Raw genomic sequence first — 24,383 nt, 5'->3', positions numbered from 1 at the left:
TCCCACCCCCCCAAGCCTGAGTGTAGTGACTGCCTTGAATCATTGACAGCATGTGTCCTTTGCTGGATGTGCCAGCAGATATTGCCCATGCCAAGGTCACCCTGAGAGGGTGGTGAAGAGATGGGTTCTGTGCCTGCAGCATGTGGTACACTGAGACCCACATGACTGCTTTGGAGGAGCTGCACCTAGGCGCTGTGTTTGAACTGCAGGACATGTCCAAGTCAGGGTGATGAGATGCTGGGAGGGGAGCTTCAAGGTGGCGTGGCAATGAACCATCTGCTGTCCTCTGCGCTCCATGTGCTTGCGCCTCCTTGCTATGGAAGGATATACCATGTGGTGCCTAATGTGATATAGGTAGCATGTGTCCAAGAGGGGGGTGGGCGGGGGTGGGCGGGGGTGGGGACCAGGCCTAGCATCTTTGTGTGAGTGTTTGGCAGCAGCGGGGAGAGGAGGCTTTGGGGTCCTGATATGTCCCACTCTGGTTGGGGTGGGCTGTGCGCGAAGAGAGTCCATGTGCAATTTGCACTAATCAATGTTTGTCTCTCATTTTCAGGAGAGGAATGCTCATAATGTGGCAGAGCGTGCGAGGACTGGCGGCGGCCAGGCGCAGATCGCCATTCTTAGCCGTTTCTAGCAGGAGGCCCTGGATCTGGAGAGGCGCCATGCGCCCAGGTCCACTGGTGTCGGTGAGGCTGGGGTGCCACGGCCAGGTATTTATGCCCAACAGTGAGGTCAGCATTGTTCCCCCAACAGCCATAGCAGTGCTGAATGTTAAGTGATTTAATTTTGCAACATGGCTTGACCATTGCTTATGGAAGGATGAGCTCATAATGATCCGGGGGACAGGGATGCACTTTGCCATTGTCTTCACGTTAACTGATCCAATGTCCTTGTTCTTCCTTTCAACATCATCAGAGCAGGGCCGGGAGGAGGAGGCATAGGGGCTCCCTCTCACACCTGAGGGGCCTGAAGTCTCACCAGCATCACACCATCTCTGCCAGGCAGGCACCAGCGCAGATACTAGGACCTCGGTGGGAATTTGAACATCAGCTAGTGTCCTGGAGCACAGCGGTGAGGGCAGTTCACAGTCGATGGAGGAACTGGCAGAGACAGAGGGTGCCCATGGTGCCAGCAGTCGGAGGACTGCAGGGGACCAGGCACATGCTCAGTCGCTGCCTGATGATGTGCCTCTGGAATCGTCCACGATGCAGCAAACGCAAGAAATGCGGCCGGGTGTGTGGGAGCATCTGGGGGAGGTACATGAGGCTATGCTTGGCTTGGTCTCCGTGGTGGAGGAGTCTATGCGGACGATCGCCAAAGCAATGAGTCACATGTCCGAGTGCCATGTGTCCTCCATGGAGAGAGTGGCGACTCTCGTGGAGAGGCTCCTCCAGGAGACCCATCAGGGCTTCCTGGGGATGCGCTCTGACCAGCAAGCCCTCACATCGGCATTGACCTCAGCTGGTCAATGGCAGTGTGGGAGATGGTCTGGGCACCAAGTTTCCCAGCTCGGTGCCCATCCATCCACAGTGAGCAGGGAGGTCTGAAGCGACCTCATGTTGGCGCAGCAGCTGCTTGGCGTCTCTGTGGGCTCCTCTCAGGGCGCTCTGGATGAGGGCAGCAGCTCCTCCGCCCCTCTGCCAGTGACCATAGCATCCGATGAGACTGTGGCGACTGGGGGGATGCCAGCTGTGGAACTGGCAGCTCCCTCCCAGGCGGGGCCAGCACAGACTCCATGGGCCAGAGAACGACTGCCAAGGTCATCGAGGCCAACAGGACAGCAGAGTCAGCAGGCTGGCTCAGATGCCACTCCAAGCGATGGGGCAGCACCAAGACATAGCACTCAGAAACATAAACATAAGGCACCTTAGGCACACCACGGGTTTATCACTGGTGCTTTTGTGTTGGCCCGAGATGAGGTCTTTGTGATTTGCTTTGAATTGAAATACCCTGGTCATTTTGTTTCATTAAGTTTCTTTGCTTGTGATATTAAATTCAGATATATCACCATGACTGAGGGTGCCTCTTCTCTTCTGCATATGTATGGTTTCCAAAAATGTTAGGAGTGCTTTGTGGGACATTAAGCTTTATTAACAAGGCCCTTAGTTAATGTTCCTAACCTGGAAGATTTGGCACTTAGGTATTGAGTATGGAGCCTACAGCCCAGGCATGTCTTGGAGGTCCATATGTGCTGTGCTAGCTGAAGGTTCATTGGATTAAAGCCTCCCGGGTGTCCCTGCCTCCTGCAGTATGGCCGGGTCAGTGTCTACTCCCTCAGCATTTCCCTGTGCACGCTCATCCTCGGACTCACTGCTGGACTCACCGTGTGCAGCCGCAACCACTGCATCGACATCTTCATCGTCCACTGCGTCCCCCCTTTCCAGCACAAGATTGTGGAGAGCGCAGCATGCAACCACTATCACCGAGACACGATCTGGGGGGTACTGGAGTGCGCCCGCCCGAGCGGTCCAGGCATCGGAAGCGCATCTTGAGAAGACCGGTGGAGGCGTGGCTCCTATTGCACCGCTGCTCAGCTTCTGTTCTTGGATGGCGGAGAGGCGTCATGAGCCACCTTCTGAGGGGATAGCCCATATCACCCAGCAGCCATCCATCCAGCCAGGCTGGAGCACTGAAGAGACCCGGCACCTGGGAGTGTCTGAGGATGTAGGCATCATAGGAGCTGCCTGGGTACCTTGCACAGACTTGTAGAATCTGCATTCTGTGATCACACACTATCTGCACATTCATGGAGTGGAAGCCCGTCCTGTTGATGAAGGCACCGGGCTTACCTGCTGGCGCCTTGATGGCCCCATGTGTACAGTCTATAGCACCCTGGACATGGGGGGAAGCCAGCAATGGCCGCGAAGCCTCTGGCTCACTGTGTCTGGCTTGCCTGGTCCCAACGGTAGTGGATGAAGGTCAATGCACGCCTGAACAGACCGTCTGTAACCTGCTTAACACAAGTGTGGACAGCTGATTGGGAGACACCACAAAGATCACCCACCGACCCCCAGAAGGAACCAGAGGCATAGGAGTTGAGGGCAGCTGTACCTTTGGAGCCACTGGCATGGGGTGTCCACCCACACAGTTCGCGGAGATCTCAGGCCCAATCATCTGACAGATATAGTTGACTGTCTCCCTTGAGAGACGGAGTCTCCTTTGGCACTGCACCTCAGACATATTGAGGTAGCTGCTTTGCCTGGCAGCAGTGTAGTGGTGTCTTCTGCGGCCCCTTCCGCCTTGGTCTACCTCTTGGTCCTGCGCCCCTTGTGCCTGCACCTGCCCTCCCAAAGGTGGCTCCCCTGGAGGCTAAATGTGCACTCCTGGTCTCCTCCCCCTTCTAGCCCTCCCTTCCTCCTCAGAGGAGGTGCCTCCAATGGAGAGTTCAGCTCCCATTCTCAGGCTATGGGAAGGCTTCTAGAAACCTGCAGGCTCAAAAAAGATTACTTACTGCAGAATGTTGACCTGAAGGTTGTGAGTCCAGTCCAAGCAGCTGGTATGCATTTTGAAGTATTGCAGATCACACAGGCAAGTTTCAAAAACTTTGAAAAATCAATAATTGACAGAGTCCACTCGCGATCCCAGTGAGTCCAGTTATCCTGCCCGTGGATGAGGTTTATACAAATGTGTCCTACCTGCCTGCTCTTTGTGCTCATGCGCTGACCCAACGATTGCACGGGAGCCGAAAAATTGGCATCGATTGGCGAGTCAAGGGCCTTCAGTGGCCCGTTAATTAATGGCGGGCACACAGCAGATATCATTGCATGCCCACTCAATGAAATATCGCGATGGTGCGCGGTGACTTCGGGACACTCGCCCAACGTCACCACGTGTCATTTTACGCGCGGACGTGCGGGGTCCGTCCCCGCAAACCAATGGGAAAATTCTGCCCTCTTTTTCTTTTATTTATTTTTTTCACCTTCCCTCTGAACTTACTGTATTCTGCCTGGTTCGTACTGGTATTATCGACCTGTTATCTGCCATACACATTCCTGCCTCATCTTACTCGCTATTTCTTTCATCATCCCGGCAGCTCTGACTTTATTTGTCCTGCTGTTCCACCTTATGGGAATGTACTTCAGCTGAATGCGAACTATCTCTCTTTAAAGGCAGCCCATTGTTCAGTTGCAGTTTTGCCTGCCAATCTTTGATTCCAATTTACCTGAGCCAGATAAGTTCTCAGCACATTGAAGTTGGCCCTCCCCCAAGTAATTATTTTTATTCTGGATTGGTCCTTGTCCTTTTCCATTGCTAACCAAAACTTTATAATACCATGATCACTGCCCCCTAAATGTTTCTCTATTGACACTTCATCCACTTATCCCACCTCATCCTCGAACCAGATCCAGCAATGCCTCCTCCCTCATTGGACTGGAAGCATGCTGATGTTGAAAATTCTTTTGAACACATTCCTAATCTGGAAACTCTTCCCCCTCTCTTCCCTTTACACTTTTACTATCCCAGTCTATACTAGGATAATTAACATCCCCCTATTATGACTACTTTATAGTTTTTGCATGTAAGTTCCTTGCAAATTTGTTCCTTTATATCTTTCCCGCTGTTTAGAGGCCTATAAAATACATATAGCAGTGCAATGGTACCTCTATTGTTTCTGAGCTGTAACCAAATAGATTCTGTCCTTGACCCCTCTATGTCACCCCTCCCTCCAGCACTGCAATATTCTAATTGAATAATTTATTTTAAGAGGCAATTCTTCACTTGACATAACAAACACTTGGCTCACTTTGAAGCTTTTATCCAGATGGCCTAATTTATCTGACTGGTAGGTTGATAACAGTCTCTTGCAATGCACTTTGCATGTAAATGATCCAGACCTCTCAATCTCAGACTGAATTCGCAAACTTTTTCCTGCTCAACAAAACCAAAGTACTTTCAAATCTGCACTAAAACCCGGAAAGAAATCTGCCAGAAGAGATGAAAAAAGACCACCATCAGCTTGGCAAAGTGGTAGCAAGCTTACCTCTAACAAAAAGGTTGTAGGTTCAAATTCCACTCTGGCGAGTAATTGTGAATGGCACTGCAATGTGATACAAAGGGAGTTAGACCATAAGACATAGGAGCAGAAATTAAGCTATTCGGCCCATCGAGTCTGCTCCGCCATTCAATCATGGCTGATAAGGTTCTCAAGCCCATTCTCCTGCATTCTCCCTGTAACCTTTGATCCCCTTACCAATCAAGAACTTATCTATCTCGGTCTTAAATACACTCAATAACCTGGCCTCCACAGCCTTCTGTGGCAATGAATTCCACAGATTCACCACTCTCTGGCTAAAGAAGTTACTCCTCATCTCTGTTCTAAAAGGTCTTCCCTTTACTCTGAGGTTGTGCCCTCGGGTCTTAGTCTCTCCTACTAATGGAAACATCTTCCCCATGTCCACTCTATCCAGGCCCCTCAGTATTCTGTAAGTTTCAATCAGATCCCACCTCATCCTTCTAAACTCCATCGAGTATAGACCCAGAGTCCTCAAACGTTCCTCATATGTTAAGCCTTTCATTCCTGGGATCATTCTCGTGAACCTCCTCTGGACCCTCTCCAGGGCCAGCATATCCTTCCTGAGATACGGGACCCAAAATTGCTCACAATATTCTAAATGTGGTCTGACCAGAGCCTTATAAAGCCTCAGCAGCACATCCCTGCTTTTATATTCTAGTCCTCTCAAAATAAATGCCAACATTGCATTTGCCTTCCTAACTACCGTGTCAACTTGCAAGTTAACCTTAAGAGAATCCTGGACTAGGACTCCCAAGTCCCTTTGCACTCCAGATTTCTGAATTCTCTCCCCATTTAGAAAATAGTCTATGCCTCTATTCTTCCTACCAAAGTGCATGACCTCACACTTTCCCACGTTGTATTCCATCTGCCACTTCTTTGCCCATTCTCCTAACCTGTCCAAATCCTTCTGCAGCCTCCCCACCTCCTCAATACTACCTGTCCCTCCACCTATCTTTGTATCATCTGCAAACTTAGCCAGGATGCCCTCAGTTCCTTCATCTAGATCATTAATGTATAAAGTGAAAAGTTGTAGTCCCAACACTGACCCCTGCGGAACTCCACTAGTCACCAGCCGCCATCCTGAGAAGGATGTTGGGGTTCTTGTCCTTTGAATGTGATGTTAAACCAAAGGCCTGTCTACCTGTTCACCTGAATATGAAAGATTGTATTGTGCATTTTTCAAAGAAGAGCAACAAATTCTCCCAGTGTTCTCACTGTCGTTCAGCCCATAGCTAACTTTGCCAAGAACAGTATAACTGGTCCAGCATCTCATTGCTTTTCCTTGTGCTGTATTAACCTACAAAACAACAGCGATCTGACTTCAGAATGTAATTTATTGTGTAGAAGAAATGCTATAAAATTGCATTAAATATGTGTTCAAAATGTATAATCAGGCTGAATGCCAGGAAAGGAAAGAACAGTTAAACCATGAAGAATAATACAAACAAAACATTGCTTAGTAGGGATAGAGATAAGCATTCAAGGCCCTAGCCAGTAAATGGCACAATAAAAGGGGCATTTTTGTTGCTTCACTGTTGGCAATTGTGCCTTCTGTTGCCTAGGCCCTAAACTCTGGAAATCCCTCTGCAATCCTTTCTGCCTCTCTACCTCCTTTTCTTTAAGATGCTCCTTGAAAACCTATCTCTTAGGTCAAACCTTTAGTCATCTGCTCTAATATTGCTTTAAGTGCCTTAATGTCTAATTTTGCTTCATAACAGTCCTGTGACAGTCCTTGAGATGTTTTATTTCATTAAAGGCTCTATATAAATATAACTCATTGCTGTTGATGTTGTTGCTGTTGTTCTGCATTGTTCGAACATGCATAGGGCCTATTTTAGGGAGTAAAGAAGTGGCCTGCCTCATCAGAGTGTCAGAAATCAAAGACTTATTGACCATTATATACACTGTCTATCAATTCAACTCTTAGAACATGATGAAATCCTTGATCATTTGGAAATATGTTTGACCCACTGGCTTTGAGACAATGTTTGAACCAAACAGAATTGTTGAATGCATTACAAACAATAAGCTTGCATCACCATTGGCTGCCAAGTGGCAGATCTATTTATTTCCCTTGACTATGTCATGTCTGTGCAAAGTTCCATTCATTCACACCAACCAAGGAGCTACAGGCAGGCAACCAGATCATGCATCCTAGTTTTCAAATTTCTCCATGGCTTTGCCCTAAATCTGTAACCTTCTCCAATCCTACAACCTGACAGATCTCTGCGCTTCTCCATTCTCTGGTGCATCGCCAATTTTCTTCTCTCCACCATTGGCAGGTGTGCTTTCAGCCACCTCTGCTTTAAGCTCTCTGCCTCCTTTTGGCTCTCTCCTCCATTGAGAGGCTTCTTAAAACCTAACTCTTTGAGGAACGTTTTGATCACCTGTCTTACTATCTCCTATGTGGCTCAATGTCAAACTTTGTCTGATAGTGCTACTGCGATGTGCCTTAGTATCTTTTATTACATTAAAGGCACTGTATAAATGAAGGTTGATGTTGTTATCTTGGTGTGCCAGCCCAAGGCCTGTGCAACCATGTGACAATGGTGTTGAAGCGATGATGATGTTAGTGCTGAGACACGAGTTTGGTGTCTGCAGCTGAGGTCCAGGAAATAGCTTTAGTCATGATGCACTTTGTCATGCAAAGTAAGATGCAGATATCACCACGGTTCTCCAGGGGAAACGTTGCTGTGTGATGTCGAGTCACCATGGGCAGAAAAGAATTCCAAACATTTTCATGAAACTTGAACAGCATTCAAAGTCACAGGTATCATGCACTACATAGGAGCATTGGGAGAACATGGGAGGTACGTAGAAACATAAGAACAGCAGGAGGCCATTCAGTCCCCTGAGCCAATTCTTCTAGTCAATTAGCTCATAGTAATCTGCATCTGAATCCCATCTACCTGCCTTGGTTCAATAACCCTTGATATCCTTGCCTAACAAAAATCTAACAATCTCAGTTTTGAAATTTTCTATTGACCCAGTCTCAACGGCTTTGTGGGGGAGTGAGTTCCACATTTCCACAGACATTTGTGTGAAGAAATGCTCCCAGACATCCATCTGAATAACCTAGGTCTTATTTTAAGGTTCAGTTCCCTACTTCCAGCCTCCCACATGAGAGGAAATCATTTCTTTCCATCTACCCTTAATACCTCAGCAATTGACACATTTCAAGTGTTGTATCTAAAGTTACAGTACTTAAAAGATAGTATGTTAAAGTATTAAAATTTTATTTACAGTGTAGCGCTGAAACTTAAAAAAAGACAGCAATTTGCAACTGGCATCTTTAAAATTGAAGACATCCCAAGGTGTTATACAGAGAAATAAAAAGAGGAACGAATTCTGAGTCAAGGGCTTGAAGTTAGCAGAGGTGACTGAAGAGCGGGTTAAAGAAGATGGGTTTTGAACAGCTTTTTAAAAAAGGACAGAGAAATAGAGGGGGTGGAAGGAGTTTAGACTGAGATGCCTGAATGCTCCCTAACTGATGGTAGGGCTGAGGGAAGGGTGGATACATAGGAATCCAGAGCTGGGGGACTGGAGGTTGTGGGAAGGGATGCATGGTTGGAATAGGTTGTAGACTTCTGGAGATGTGAGGCTTTTGGAGGCTATGATTTTAAATTATATGCAGTGAGGGGTCAGGAGCCAATATAGGACAGCAAGACTGGGCCTGAAAGACAAGCAGGACATGGAACACGATGTAAGAAGATGAATTCTGGCCAAGTTAGAGTTTAAAAAGGATGGACAATAGAGGACCATCACAAGGAGGTAAGGTTTACCTCCCTGTCGCTTGCCATTTCAACACTCCACCCTGGTCTCTTGCCCACATGTCCGTCCTTGGCCTGCTGCATAGTTCCAGTGAAGCTCAACGCAAACTGGAGGAACAGCACCTCATCTTCCCACTAGGCACTTTACAGCCTTCCGGACTGAATATTGAGTTCAACTATTTTAGATCATGAACTCTCTCCTCCATCCCCACCGCCTTTCCGATCCCCATCTCTTTTTTTTTCCAATATCCCACCTATTTCCATTATTTTTAAATATATTTCCATCCATTGTTTTATCTCTGCCTTTTAGCCTATTTCGATTCCTTCACCCCACCCTACCCCACCCCCACTAGGGCTATCTGTATCTTGCTTGTCCTGCTTTCTACCCTTAATTAGCACATTCCTTAGATAATATCACCACCTTCAACACCTCTTTGCCCTTTTGTCTGTGACATCTTTTGGTTATCTCCACCTATCACTGGCCCTCTATCCAGCTTTACTTGTCCCCCCACCCCCACTTAAACCAGCTTATATTTCACCTCCCTTCTATTTTTATTTAGTTCTGTTGAAGAGTCATACAGACTTGAAACGTTAACTGTATTCCTCTCCGCAGATGCTGCCAGACCTGCTGAGTTTTTCCAGGTATTTTTAATTTTGTTTTGGATTTCCAGCATCTGCAGTTTTTTTGCTTTTATCTTAAGGTTTAATCAAGACTGGAAGTGAAAAAAGTGAAGTTAAAAGGGCAGTGGTGGGAGCACTGAGGCAGACGCATTGTTATAGAGGTGGAAATGAGTGATCCTGATGGTGGACAGGTGGCCTGTGAAACTCATCCCACTGACCTGTGCACCATTTCATTCTGCTTGAGTGAGTGGTCAAGGAGGGTGATGGTATTTCTGATAAATGAAAAATTATGACAGCTGCTATGTCAATAGCTCCTGACTTCCTGGTGGCCAGCTGAATGAAGCTGTAAATCATCCAGGATTACATGTCATGACTGACCCAATCCAATGGTCATGGAGTCCACAACTTCCATACTGTAAACCATTACTTACTGCTAATATCAGTGGAAATACTCCACAGTTGTTGTATAGCTTTAAGTGTTTACAGACTTTCTGCAAATATTCACCTCAAACCTTTTATAAAGTTCTTTAATACAGCACTTCTGCATTGTAGTTATTTAAAATTCATTGTCCATCTTGAATTCAGGTAACTTTATACATAGTTTCAGACCAGGGGATTTAAGTTTAAACTTGTGCAATGATCCTTGAATGAAAAGCATGCACAGCTGGTAGTACTGAGTTCCACGTTTTAACGGAGGATCTACTTTTGACCAAATAAGTTTTGGTGTCAGCTGTAAACTCAACTGCTTCAGCAAAAGGGATGTCTGGATTATTTTAACACCCGACACCCATTGACAGGCTGCCGACTAATTTCCCACCCGTTAACCCGGAATATTCCTCTAAATTAAACCATGGGGCGCAGAACAAAGGACACAGGCACAATGTAGAGCAGGGTGGTTTTACTAGTGATACCAGAAATATCTTCCTCACACAAAGGTGGAATAGTGGAGGCAAGAAACCTGGAGACACTTAATAATGCGTCGGATTCCACAATGGATAATGCACGGTCGACTGAAAGGCCTTCTTCGCCTGCATCAATTTTGTGACCTGGTGTGGATTTTATAAAATATATTCTTCCGCACAGTGTGTGTGTCGCTGGCTAGGCCAGCATTTATTGCCCATCCCCAAACTGCCCTCGAGAAGGTGTTGATGAGCCGCCTTCTTAAACCTCTGCAGTCCATGTGGTGTTGATACACCCACGGTGCTTTTAGGGAGGGAGTTCTGGGGGCAGACTTTTTCCCTCGGTGGGTGGGCGCCTGCCCAACCCGAACGGGAGAAAAAATAGTGCGCCGATGACGTCGGGCGAGCGTCCCGACGGCATCGCGCACTCGCACGATATTTCGGTCAGCGGACGCGCGCGGGATTCGGCAGCGCGCCCGCCAGCAGTTAAGAGGGCTGTTAAGTCCATTAATTAATTCATTTCATTGAATTCTTCCCTGCCTATCCAACCTTACGGTTGGCGGGCAGGCGAATAGGCCATGTGGCCTTTGCATTTTTTGCGAAACCTCATCCATGGGCGGGATGAGGTTTTGACCATTGATTTAAAAAAAATAAAAACTTTTAAAAGCTCATTTTTAACATGTCCCTTCTCATGTGACAGAGCCACATGAGGGGACACGTTTTCCTTATTTTTCCATTCTTTATTTTCATGTTAGAAATCTTCAGCTTCCTGAGGCAGCTTTGTGACATCAGGGAGCTTTCAGTGAGTGGACCCACGATCATCCACTGACTTCCGCGCTTGCCCTTCTCCCCCCGCCACCCAGGCAGCGCTGAGCGTTTCAGCGCGCGATTCATGCTGGCTGGCTGTTCATTGGTTAGCCAGCATGAAATAGCGGTCAGGGCCTCATTGCAGGTGTTGGTCGGTTTGCGGCCGCTCCCGGGTGTGCCCACCGCGCCTGCCCAACGAGGTAAAAATCCTGCCCCAGGATTTTGACCCAGCGACAGCGAAAGAACAGTGATATTATGCCAAGTCAGGATGGTGTGTGGCTCGGAGGGGAACTTCTAGCTGGTGGTGTTCCCATGTGTTCTGCTGCCCTTGTTCTTCTGGTTTGTCGAGGTCGTGGGTATGCAAGGTGCTGTCTAAGGAGCCTTGGTGAGTTGTTACAGTGCATCTTGTAGATGGAGCACACTGCTGCCAGTAAGTGCCAATGGTGGAGGGAGTGAATGTTTGTGGATGGGGTGCCAATCAAGTGGCTGCTTTGTCCTGGATGGTGTCGAGCTTCTTGAGTGTTGTAGGAGCTGCACTCATCCAGGCAAGTGGGGAGTATTCCATCACACTCCTGACTTGTGCCTTGTAGATGACGGACAGGCTTTGGGGAATCAAGAGGTGAGTTACTCGCTACAGATTTCTCAGCCTCTGACCTGCTCTTGTAGCCATTTATATGGCTAGTCCAGTTCAGTTTCTGGTTAATGGTAACCCCCAGGATGTTGATAGTGGGGGATTCAGCAATGGTAATGCCATTGAATGATTAGATTCTTTCTTGTTGGAGATGGCCAATGCCTGGAACTTGTTTGGCACAAATGCTACTTTCTACTTACCAGCCCAAACCCAAATGTTGTCCAAGTCTTGCTGCCTATGGATATGGACTGCTTCAGTATCTGAGGCTCCTTTAAGCCACACTTGGTCAAAAGCTGCCTTGATGTCAAGGGTAGTCACTCCCACCTCACCTTTGGAGCTCAGCTCTTTTGTCCATGTTTGATCCAAGGCTGTAATGATGTCAGAAGCTGAGTGATCCTTGCAGAACCCAGACTGAGTGTCAATGACCAGGTTATTGCTGTGCAAATGCTGCTTGATAGCACTGCTGATGACCCCTTCCATCACTTTGCTGATGATCAAGATAGATTGATGGGGCGGCAATTGGCTGGGTTGGATTTGTCCTGCTTTTTGTGTACAGGACATACCTTTGGAAATTTTCCACATTGCTGGGTAGATGCCAGTGTTGTAGCTGTATAGAACAGCTTGGCTAAGGGCAGCAAGTTCTGGAGCACAAGTCTTCAGTACTATTGCTGGAATATTGCTGTCAGGGCCTGCAGCCTTTGCAGTATCCTGTTTGTTCAGTCATTTCTTGATATCACGTTCTGAGAATCAAATTGGCTGAAGATTGGCATCTTTGATCCTGGGGACCTCCGGAGGAGGGTGAGATGGATCATCCACTTGACGCTTCTGGCTGAAATTGATTGCAAATACTTCAGCTTTGCCTTTTGCGCTGATGTTCTGGGCTCCCCCATAATTGGGGATATTTGTGGACCCTCCTCTTCCAATTAGTTGTTTGATTGTCCACAACGACTCATGACTGGATGTGGCAGGGACTGTAAGAGTTTAGGTCTGATTCATTGGTTAAGGGACTGCTTAGCTATGTCTATCACATGCTGCTTCCACTGTTTGGCATGCAAGAAGTTCTGTGCTGTAGCTTCACCAGGTTGACACGTCATTTTTAGGTGTGCCTGGTGCTGCTCCTGGCATGCCCTCCTGCACTCTTCATTGAACCAGAATTGATCCCCTGGCTTGATGGTAATGGTGGAGTGGGGAATATGCTGATCATGAGGTTACAGATTGTGGTTGAATACAGTCATGCTGCTGCTGATGCCCACAGTGCCTCATGGATGCCCAGTTTTGAGTTGCTAGATCTGTTCAAAACATATCCTATTTAGCACGGTGGTAGTGCCACACAACATGATGGAGGGTATCCTCAATATGAAGATGGGACTTCGTCTCCACAAGGACTTTGCAGTGGTCACTCCTACCAATACTGTCATGGACAGAGGCATCTGTGACAGGTAGATTAGTGAGGACGGGATCAAGTATGTTTTTCCCTCTTGTTGGCTCCCTCACTACCAGTTGCAGACCCAGTCTAGCAGCTATGTCATTTTGGACTCGGCCAGCTTAGTCAGTAGCGGTGCAACCAAACTACTCTTGGTGATGGACATTCAAGTCTCCCTCCCAGAGTACATTCTACGTCCTTGTCACTCTTAGTGCTTCTGGCAATTGGTGCTCAACATGGAGGATTACGGGGGCTGGGAGGCGGGTGCAGTCGGCCGTAATCTACAGGAGGTTTCCTTGCCCATGATTGACTTGATGCCATGGGACTTCATCGGGTCCAGAGTCAATGTTGAGGACCCTCAGAGCAACTCCCTCCCGACTGTCCACCACTGGTAGGTGTCCTTCTGTACTGCTCGTGGAACAGGACATAACCAGGGATTGTCTAGGACATTATCTGTAAGATATGATTCGGTAAGTATGACTATGTCAGGCTGTTGCTTGACTAGTCTGTGGGACAGCTCTCCAAATCTTCGCACAAGCCCCCAGATGTTAATAAGGAGAACTTTGCAGGGTCAACATGGATTTGCCATTGTAGTTTCCAGTGCCTGGGTCATCAATGCCAGGTAGTCTGTGCGGTTTCATTCCTTTTTGTAGGCTTTGTAGTAGTTTTAGATACAGCTGAGTGGTTTGCTAGGCCATTTCAGAGGGCAGTTAAGAGTCAATCACATGGCTTTGGACCTGGAGTCACATGGCAGATTTCCTTTCTCTGAAAGACATTTGTGAACCAAATAGGTTTTTATGACAATCATCAATGGTTTCATGGTCACCATTACTCAGACTACCTTTGAATTTCAGACTTATTAATTGAACTTTAATACCACCAGCTGCTGTGGTGGGATTTGAACTCATGTCTCCAGAGGATTAGCCTGGGCTTCTGGATTGCTAGTCCAGTGCCATGAAAATATAATAATTTTCATGATATAATTGTGATTTATTGTAAAGGTGGGCTAATAGTGGGGTTTGGATTCATTTCTCTGTGTGTAGGTGTGTGTGTGTGTGTGGGGGGGGGGAGGGGGTTTAATTGAATTGCAGACAGCTAGCCTGGAGATTTGAGTTATCAGAAGGGGAGCTAAGTTTGAAATGATAAATGCCTAAACATGGCTGAAGTTTTAGAATGTGAGGTGTGAGGAACATTTGCATTTTGAGGTAAACCAGAGTGGTGAATTTCAAAGAGATGGTAAGGCGTTACACCTAACTAACAGAGGCTAAGCCAAGCAGTGTGTTTATTTTTCCCAAAGATTACTGATAGTATGAGTACTATGGGAGATTTATATAATGGAAAAAGTAAAGTTGCAAAGACATATTGGAACAATGAAATTTACATTAAAAAGGGAGAAGCATGTGTAAAGGGGATGAGGTTATGTGTAAGGAGAAAGGCATTCTAAGATTTAACAAGAGTGAAAAGCCCCCAGTCTGTATGTATCAAGTTTCTGTCTACAGGAACCGAAGCTAAGAAACTCATTGTGAATATTCCTGTCCAAGGTATTGTGTGCTTTGCGTGGGTCTGTTGAAATCTATCTTGTTTTACCGTTGCCTTAATGGAGGTGTAACTGGGAGTCAAATTAATTAGGGTAGTTAGGAGTTATTATAGTAGTAATTTGTAGACCCATGTGTGTGCTAAATATCTTTTCTACTATTGATAGTTTTGTAATATAGTTTTGTAAAAAACCTCTAAGATTCGGTGGACTTGTTACTACTGAATTCAAGGCACGCATCTCAAAATAAAATACGAATTGCAAAACAGTTGTGGCAGCTGTTTCAAGTTTCCCTCTGGGATTTAAGCAGCTCAGCATTTATCACCAGCTGTGCCATAACACCCAATGACGTTACCACTATGCCACCACGTCCCCTCTAGTCCAAACCACGGGCTATAGAACAAAGGTCACAAACTCAATGTAGATTAGGGTGATTTTAAGAATATCAGAAATGTCTTCCTCACACAAAGGTAGAATAATGGAGGAAGGAATGGTTTTGAGTCAAATATGACACTTCAGAAAGTTTTTATTCCTTATGCATTAATTCCACTGTTCCAGCAGAGGGAAGCAAAGAAACATAAAGTGGAAAGGTATGCTTAGATCAATGGTTCGCAAACCTTTTTGGAACTCTTTTTCAGATGGATCAGTAATCACGGGCCCATCATCTAAATGATGATACTATATAATACCCGTTGTACAAAAGTGCTGTAGAGTACTTTATTAATGCTGTAAAGAACAGATAATTACTTAAAATAGCAATCCAAAGGCAATTTCAGTGATGAGACAGACCAGACAAACCAAAGATAAAGGATAAGCGTGATTCCACTGACATTGTAGTGTAGGCCCAACTGAACTCCTTTTTATGTGGTTAAAGATTGCCTGTTAATGGCATACAAATGTAATCAGTGGATCACATCCAATACAAACAGCTATTCAATCCAATCAGTATTAACAACAGTCGCACCCGATTTAGATGGTTAACAGGCTCAAAGCAGTTTACTGTTTTAATTTAAAAAAAGCTTCCCATAATCATTTGAGCTCCCCTTCCTCCACAGAGTACTCACTTTGGACATGCCATTCCTGAGGATATTTTTCAGATTTGTACAAAGGCCCTTAGTTTCTGAGTGTTATTTCATTATGCAAACAAATTACATTATTATAACATGGTGGAAGATTGAAGCAAGTCCAAATGACAGTTTTTCCACGGTTGGAAGTATTCAACCAGAAACAGCTTAATATAAACAGAAAATGCTGGAAATACTCAGCAGGCCAGGCAGCGTTATGATGGCACTTGCTCGCTGGGTCCAAATTGAATGCACCCGGATATCAGAGCAGTAGCTGGCCTCCCACCATCACCCCCCCCCCACCCCTTCAAGAATGCAAATGTGCGACTTCCCGCTGAAATCCATGATAGTGGAGGCACCCATCGCCGTGAAGAAAGCCAAGTATTCAGGAGATTTGGGTGTGGAGAACTCATCAGCTACTCATGTGGGAAAAATATAACTAGTGTCATTTTATACATAAAGACATGTCACATTTTTCTCCTTCCTTCCTTTTTCCACTTCTGTTTGTCTTGCCTGCTGGAGGGGTTATTTCATGGACGCCATCGAAAGGCTTGGTGAACACCCCAGTTTGGGAACCACCACATTAGATCACCCCAAAGTGTTTACCCGGTTCTGACAGTTCTATTGGTGTATTTATAGAAATGACACTCACACCAAGAGAGCACACTCACTAAGAATGGACACTCACATTAAGAATGGACACTCAATAAGAATGGACTCTCACATTAAGAATGGATACTCACATTAAAAATGGACTTTCACATTAAAAATAGACTCTCATATTAAGAATGGACTCTCACATTAAGAATAGATACTCACATTAAGAATGGACACTCACATTAAGAATGGACACACATTAAGAATGGACACTCACGTTACGAATGGACTCTCACATTAAGATGGACTCTCACATTAAGAATGGACACTCACATTAAGAATGGATACTCACATTAAGAATGGACACTCACATTAAGAATGGATACTCACATTAAGAATGGACTCTCATGTTAAGAATGGACTCTCACATTAAGAATGGACTCACATTAAGAATGGACTCTCACATTAAGAATGGACTCTCACATTAAAAATGGACTCTCACATTAAGAATGGACACACATTAAGAATGGACACTCACATTAAGAATGGATACTCACATTAAGAATGGGCTCTCACATTAAGAATGGATACTCACATTAAGAATGGGCTCTCACATTAAGAATGGGCTCTCACATTAAGAATGGACTCTCACATTAAGAATGGACACACATTAAGAATGGACTCTCACATTAAGAATGGACACACATTAAGAATGGACACACATTAAGAATGGACTCTCACATTAAGAATGGACTCTCACATTAAGAATGGACACTCATTAAGAATGGATACTCACATTAGGAATGGACTCTCACATTACGAATGGACTCTTACATTAAGAATGGACACACAGTAAGAATGGACTCTCACATTAAGAATGGACTCTCACATTAAGAATGGATACTCACATTAAGAATAGACTCTCACATTAAGAATGGACACACATTAAGAATAGACTCTCACATTAAGAATGGACTCTCACATTAAGAATGGACTCTCACATTAAGAATGGATACTCACATTAAGAATGGACACACATTAAGAATGGACTCTCACATTAAGAATGGACTCTCACATTAAGAATGGACACTCACATTAAGAATGGACTCTCACATTAAGAATGGACACTCACATTAAGAATGGACTCTCACATTAAGAATGGACACTCACATTAAGAATGGACTCTCACATTAAAAATGGACTCTCATATTAAGAATTGACTCTCACGTTAAAAATGGACTCTCATATTAAGAATTGACTCTCACGTTAAAAATGGATACTCACATTAAGAATGGAATCTCACATTAAGAATGGACTCTCATATTAAGAATTGACTCTCACGTTAAAAATGGATACTCACATTAAGAATGGACACACATTAAGAATGGACACTAACATTAAGAATGGACTTTCACATTAAGAATGGAATCACATTAAGAATGGACTCTCACATTAAGAATGGATACTCACATTAAGAATGGACTCTCACATTAAGAATGGACTCACATTAAGAATAGACACTCACATTAAGAATGGACTCTCACATTAAGAATGGATACTCACATTAAGAATGGACTCTCACATTAAGAATGGACTCTCATATTAAGAATGGACTTTCACATTAAGAATGGACTCTCACATCAAGAACAGACACTGAACCAATGAAAGGACATTTGAATGAAGAAACAGATGCCGGATAGCCTGCAACCCCACAGATGACACTGCTGCACTCTATAGGTAAAGATTAAAATTTACGTGAATTGCTTAGAGATTGCAGGCAGCTCCTTTACAGATTGTCTGATCTAAAAAGACTGGACGCAACATTTACCAGCTCGTCTTCCTGGATACACTTCTCTTCTGTTATCATTGACTGTGGTAAATAGCAGATGGACATAGGAATTGCTGAATACTGAAAGACCCATGTCTATCTAATTCACCTTACATCATGCTGATAGTTGGATGATACAATATAATATAAAGGAGTTCTTGACTAATCACAGTAATGAATCTCTGTTAATTAGTCCACCACCAACCCAGACATGAGGTGAGGAAAATGGCATTGGTGGAGTTTTGAGAACCAGAGGTCCAAAGTTGCACAATACACTTACCTCATCTCATGTCTAATGTTACTGCCAAACTCTATACTCACTGGGGGAGCTGTTTCTATGCTGGGAAAATGCCTGTAAGTTCTGAAAACGGCCCCTAAGTCAGGTCTTAATTGGCCTATGTGAGAAATGGATTTTTAAAAGAAATTTGGGTAATTCTGTAAAGAAGGCTGTGTGTGTCTGAACATGCATGTGTGTACATGCGTGTTAATGATTTTATTAAGCTGGGAAAGGTTACTAGAGACAGATCGTCTAGGGGGTTTAAAACATTAAAAAGGATAGGGATGTCAGGTTTGAGGTACAAGTGAATAGGTTAGATCTAACATTTGCATTTTTAGATAAGTTGAGAGTTTGTTTGAATATCAAAGGCGAGTGAGAGGTACCAAGAAACATGTTATGCATCTTGCAGGAGTTCCATAGGTAAATAGAAGAGGGATATTATATTTTATTGACCTGAAAGCAAAATAGAGACATTAATGATTTTATATTTAGAAGGACTTGAGCTTCAAGTAGGTGTGAGAACGATGGAACCTGAGATGAAAAGGGGAAAAAAAAGTATTTTAGAGGTACTGTGGAAAGCTTACGGTAGCTGTTTGAGCTGTTGGCAGCTGTGAGATGTAGCTGTTAGCCAGAGCTGAGCTGGGAGCTGTTAGCTCTGAGCTTGGAGAAAATGCAGTTTGAATCAGCCATCCAAACAAGCCAGAAAAACTTTGGGCTGCAAGTCTGGTTCTGAAGTCTTGGATTTCCACAGCAGAATGGAATAGAGTTAGAGGTTATGTGGTATGCCTTTATTAGAGCTACAGCAGTTTGCCTTGGGTAATATTACTGAATTTTCATAGTTAAACATCTATAAGGCAGTGTTGCCTGGAAGGTGTTTACTTGTGGATCTGACCAAGTAGGGAATCTTTTGGGGGAATGTTTTGTAAAACTAACTTTAATTGTGCAACTGTAATCTTGTGTGCGTAAGTTTTCTTTTATTCTTGTTAATAAAAATTTTACTTTTAATTTTTAAAATCCCAAAAGTGTTACTGGACTTCTTGCTGCTGAGGTTAGTGCATCTTCTTCTCACTTTCAGAATACAAAAAAGGGTATGGCCTGTTAGCCAAGTTTCCCTCTGGGATTTGGTTTGTGCAGCAATTAACAACGGCTGTGGTCATAACACCTATTTGCCTACTTCCGTGGATTGGGTTGTCAATTACCGTGGGAACTCACCCGAATGCAGGTCAGTGTTCGTGAGCCCTTCTCACATGCAACTGTTCAAATTTCCCCACCTGCGGAACTGCCTGTGCCTTTGTGGCAAAAGTCAGTCCATTGTTTCTGCAGGGAAATGCTATGATGTTAATCACGTGTCGTAGTGGCGCAGTCGTAATGTCACTGGGCTAATAATCCAGAGGCCCAGGCACAGGTTCAAATCTCACCATGGCAGCTGGTGGAATTTAAATTCAGTTCATAAAAAAATCTGGAAATGAAGGCTAGTCTTAGTAATGGTGACCATGAAACTAGCATCAATAACCCATCTGCATCACTACTGAAGGAAATCTGCCATCCTTACCCAATCTGACCTCTAGATCCACAGTGATGTGGTTGACTCTTAACTGCCCTTTGAAATGGCCTAGCAAGCCACTCAGTTCAAGGGCAATAGGGATGGGCAACAAATGCCGCACTGGCTAGCAACACCCACATCCCATGAAGGAACAAATTTAAACAAGTTACAATACACCAGCCTGCTTGAGGCAGTAAATGGCCCACTAGCACAAACGCGCAGGGGATCCTGCATTCTGAACCTCTACTTCAGCTTCCTGTGCCTCATGTTTAGGAATCAGTGAAGAGCTGAGAAAAAAAAAATCAACTCTTTGCTGACGTTAAAAAAATAAAAATTATTTAAAAAAAGTTCACGTTGCCTGGATGCAATTACTTTTTAGCTGCCGTGTGATTGCTGTGGTATCAGATACTTTACTGTGGTGGCTCCACGCTCTTTGGCAAATCTAAAGAAGGAAAATATTGCATTTATACAGCACCTTTCTCGACCTCAGTATATCCCAAAACACTCTAAAGCTAACAAAGTATTTTTTGGAAGCAGAGTCACTGTTACAGGAGGTCTTGCGATGCAGTGTGTAGTGTCCCTGCCTCTGACCCAGAAGCTCCGGCACTCCATGGTGAAGGAAGGTTCGCAATGTGGCCGAACGGTTTGGTTGTCAACTTGTAAATCCTTCCAATATATGCCAATGGCAGGTGGGAAGAACGGAAGAGATTGATGGTCAGCCATATGATGGAAAGAAATTGGACCCTCTATTTTCACTATGACTAATTCAAGGTGACATGCATGTAAACATGTAGATTGCCATAGCAAGTCGGATTCCTCGGTGGGGCTGGTTGGCTGGATGTCCGATATGGATCAGATTTATGCCAACATCACTGGGTTCGATTACCGTTCCGGCTGGGGTGGATTCGGGACCTGCCTCCTTGCCCTGCCCGTGGTGGAGGTTGTGCCACTGTGGGTCAGACCTGTCCTCCGGCAGAGAACTCAAGAAGAAGAAGTTGCTGTTGTAATGTAGGTAACACAGCTGCCAATTTGCATGTAGCAAGGTCCCAAAAACAACAATAAGATAACGTTCAGTTCATTGTTTTTTAATGATCTTGGTTGAGAGACAAATATTGGTCAGGACACTGGAGGGAGCTCCTGCGCTCATCTTCATATTATGTTATGTAATGTTATATTTACAGTCATCTGAATTAAAGAGCATGCTGGGCCTGGGTTTAATGTTTCTTGGTTTAACAATGAGCAGTGTGAGAGATGTGTGGTGTGATGGGGACAGGTGAGATGTGCAGATGCACTACCCTTGACCACCTGACTGAGCTCCTTGAGCCTCTTTTGGCATTACTGCCATGTCCTGGGTGCAAAATGCAAGGCATTAAATGCCCTTGCCACCTTCACCCAATCCTTCCTGAAGCTCATCCGTGTAGGTTTCCTACCCTCTGGTGTTTGTCTGTCTGGCCAGTGCCTCCAAGGGGGCAGCACTGATGTGCGAAGTCCTTTCCTTGGCGTGCTGCGACATTCTCCTTGTCCCCCAGTGGTCTGAAGTAATTATCCAGTAGCTTGCAGTGCAGGACTGCAGTTTCCCTTCTAATGAGACTGCACCTTTAAAAACAGAAGGCTGCCTGGAGCATGTGGTTTCTTCAGAATGCTATTTGGTCCGCTGCTATGCGCAAAAGCTGTCAGCAGCGCTACAGAGACCAGAGCTGCTCTGGGCGACACTACAATCATGGGAGGTCAGGTGGGTACACCAATTTTACATGCTGCCTACCTTATTTAACTAGGCATGGACAGGTTGCGAATAGTGAACCCTGTGTCCAAATAAATGGGGCTACCCAATTTCTAGTCCTCTGTGAATTTCTATGGTCTCAGTCCTGTCCCTCTGGGAAGCATCTTTCAACTGCTTACATTCTTTCGTAAAGTTTTTATTTGTTGCAGACTGGTTTCTGGCTACAGTGAATAATCCTTGCCTTACAACTCTCTTATTTGGGTGGCACCACCACCATGTCTTGTGAAATACTGGACTGCATTCTCTTCCAATTTACTCATTGTTCAAATATCCAAGGAGCAACTTTACCAATTCTACTGTCGTACATGTCCAGATAAATCAGGGACAGTCCATCCCCAACTCAAAATTCAAACCACTGCCAGCTTGAGCTCTGGGCACCACATCAAACTGTTGGCTAGGTCCTTTACCCATTAAACAGATACGGTTTAACTAGAGACAGTAATATGTCTGATAAGCCACTTCATTTATTATTGACAAAACATTAGTCTTAATCACAATAATCAAATACTTGCTTTGGCCTCAAGCCCGGAACTTGTGTGTGAATCTATAAATATGGTTCACGCCGCAGGGTGTTGAAGGAAGAAAAGGTCTTTCTTTCTTTCCAAACTAAGTAAGAACATGGCATCTCTTTATACCAGTTTGTTTGATTATCTGCTTCCTGCTGGATGTAGCCCTATCAAATGTTATATGACCACCTAGTTGCTCAAACAGAGATGAGAAAGAGAGAGAGGCCCCTTGCCTTTTTAAAATACAACATTACTTCCTTTTATTTGCTGTCCCCCAAGCTGTAGTTTAGGTGTAATTAACCTTCTATGTATGCTTTAGAGCAGCACATTGCCTTTTATTTTGCTATGGCCTCATACCGTTATCCTACACTCCACTGTGATGGGAAGCCTGTGCTGAAATCAGCATTTTTGGGTGGGAGGAGAAGACAAACTTTTTGAGATCACAGTTTAAACCAAATCTGTTCCCATTCCTGTTATGGCTTTGTTAGAAATTAAAGCAATGTAAAATATTTAGATATTCCTACAATGCCTCCTCATCATCTATTTGCCTAAAGCCAAGATAATTCTCAAGGAAAGGCCTATGCTAGCCATGGGGTGCTGCTCCTTATTTACAGCAGACTACATTGAAGGGTAAGGGAATCTAACAAGATCCGATTCAAACAAAACCTGAGGCACCCAAAGTGCAATGTCAAAGTAGGCAAAAAGCTCCAAAAGCAAACTTTCATGAATCAAGGCAAAGGTAAGCCGGAACAGCTATAACAGCAATGTTGCTGGTTCTACGTCTAAAGGATTTGATCTTGTTAAAGACGTACAGTGCTGCCATTGTACCAATAATACAGCACATCAAGTCAATCCCTCCCCAATTCATGCCAACATCCATTGATCTAAAGCTATTCGTGAGGCTACAGCCACAGAGTGTTGCAAGCCTCCTATCTCCCCACCAATGGAAACCCCAGGAGAGTGTGTTTAAAATGTAAATTGGTCAATGCCCCAGTCTTGAGTTTTTTTCTATTTTGCTGGACTCTGTTCTCCTACTGTCTGTCAGCCTCTTAGTGACAAAGTGAAGTGTTACACAGGAAAATATCAAATTTAAAAGATCCCACACAGCCTGCAGATTAACTCCATCTTTTTGAGGTTACTATCAGACTGTCGGTAGGCTGCAATGCAAACGTCCTTACAACGCTGAAGTATTTTAAATAGCACTGTACTCGTGCCACCGGCTCTTGGTGGCGAGTCTAACACTAATGGTCAATGTCCAGGCATTGTGCTGTGATGTGCCCACCCATGATCTTCAGCACTGACCCAGCCGAAGTTATAAGGTCAGGGGAGACTCCTTAATTTAAACACCCTGGGCAGGCACCTGTGCACCCTAAAGAAAGAAGAAGGAATTTGCATTTACATAGAACCTTTCATAACATCAGGTGTCCCCAAAGTGCTTTACAGCCAATTAATTATTTCAGAAGTGCAGTCACTGTTACAATTTAAGAAACGTGCAGCCAACTTTTGCACAGCAAAGTCCAACAAACAACTGTATGATAATGACCAGATAATTTGTATTTAATGGTGTCGGTTGAGGGATAAATATTGGGCAGGTGACCAGGGAGGAGTCATCTGCACTTCAAAACATTATCATGGAATCCTTTACATCCACCTCATGAGGACAACCAGGGCTGTGACCTCAATCTTTATCTGCCCTCCCTCAAGTCTCTGGAGCGCAACTTGAATCCATGAACTTGTGACCCAGAGGCACAAGTGCTACTGACTGAGGCACGGTTAACACCACAGTTAGACAGATTTTTGATAGGCAAGGGAGTCAAGGGTTGTCGGGGGGCAGATGCCAAAGTGGAGTTGAGGCCACAAACAGATCAGCCATTATCTTATTGAATGGCAGAGCAGGCAAGAGGGGCTGAATGGCCTACTCCTGCTCCCAAGTCCTATGTTCCTATATGTTCAAAGTAAACTTAACAAAGTATTGGTTAATAGCCTCCTTGAATGATGCCTACAGGTGACCACCATGGCAGAAGCTGGTGTTACTAACAGTGAAAAAGCACAATGTAAATGCACCTTATGCTGATCGAGCTGTTAGTAT

Source organism: Cetorhinus maximus, chromosome 19, assembly GCF_964194155.1.
Source record: "Cetorhinus maximus chromosome 19, sCetMax3.hap1.1, whole genome shotgun sequence".
NCBI lineage: Eukaryota > Metazoa > Chordata > Chondrichthyes > Lamniformes > Cetorhinidae > Cetorhinus > Cetorhinus maximus.
The sequence above is the reverse complement of the archived record's forward strand: the minus strand, read 5'-3'. Positions refer to the sequence as shown.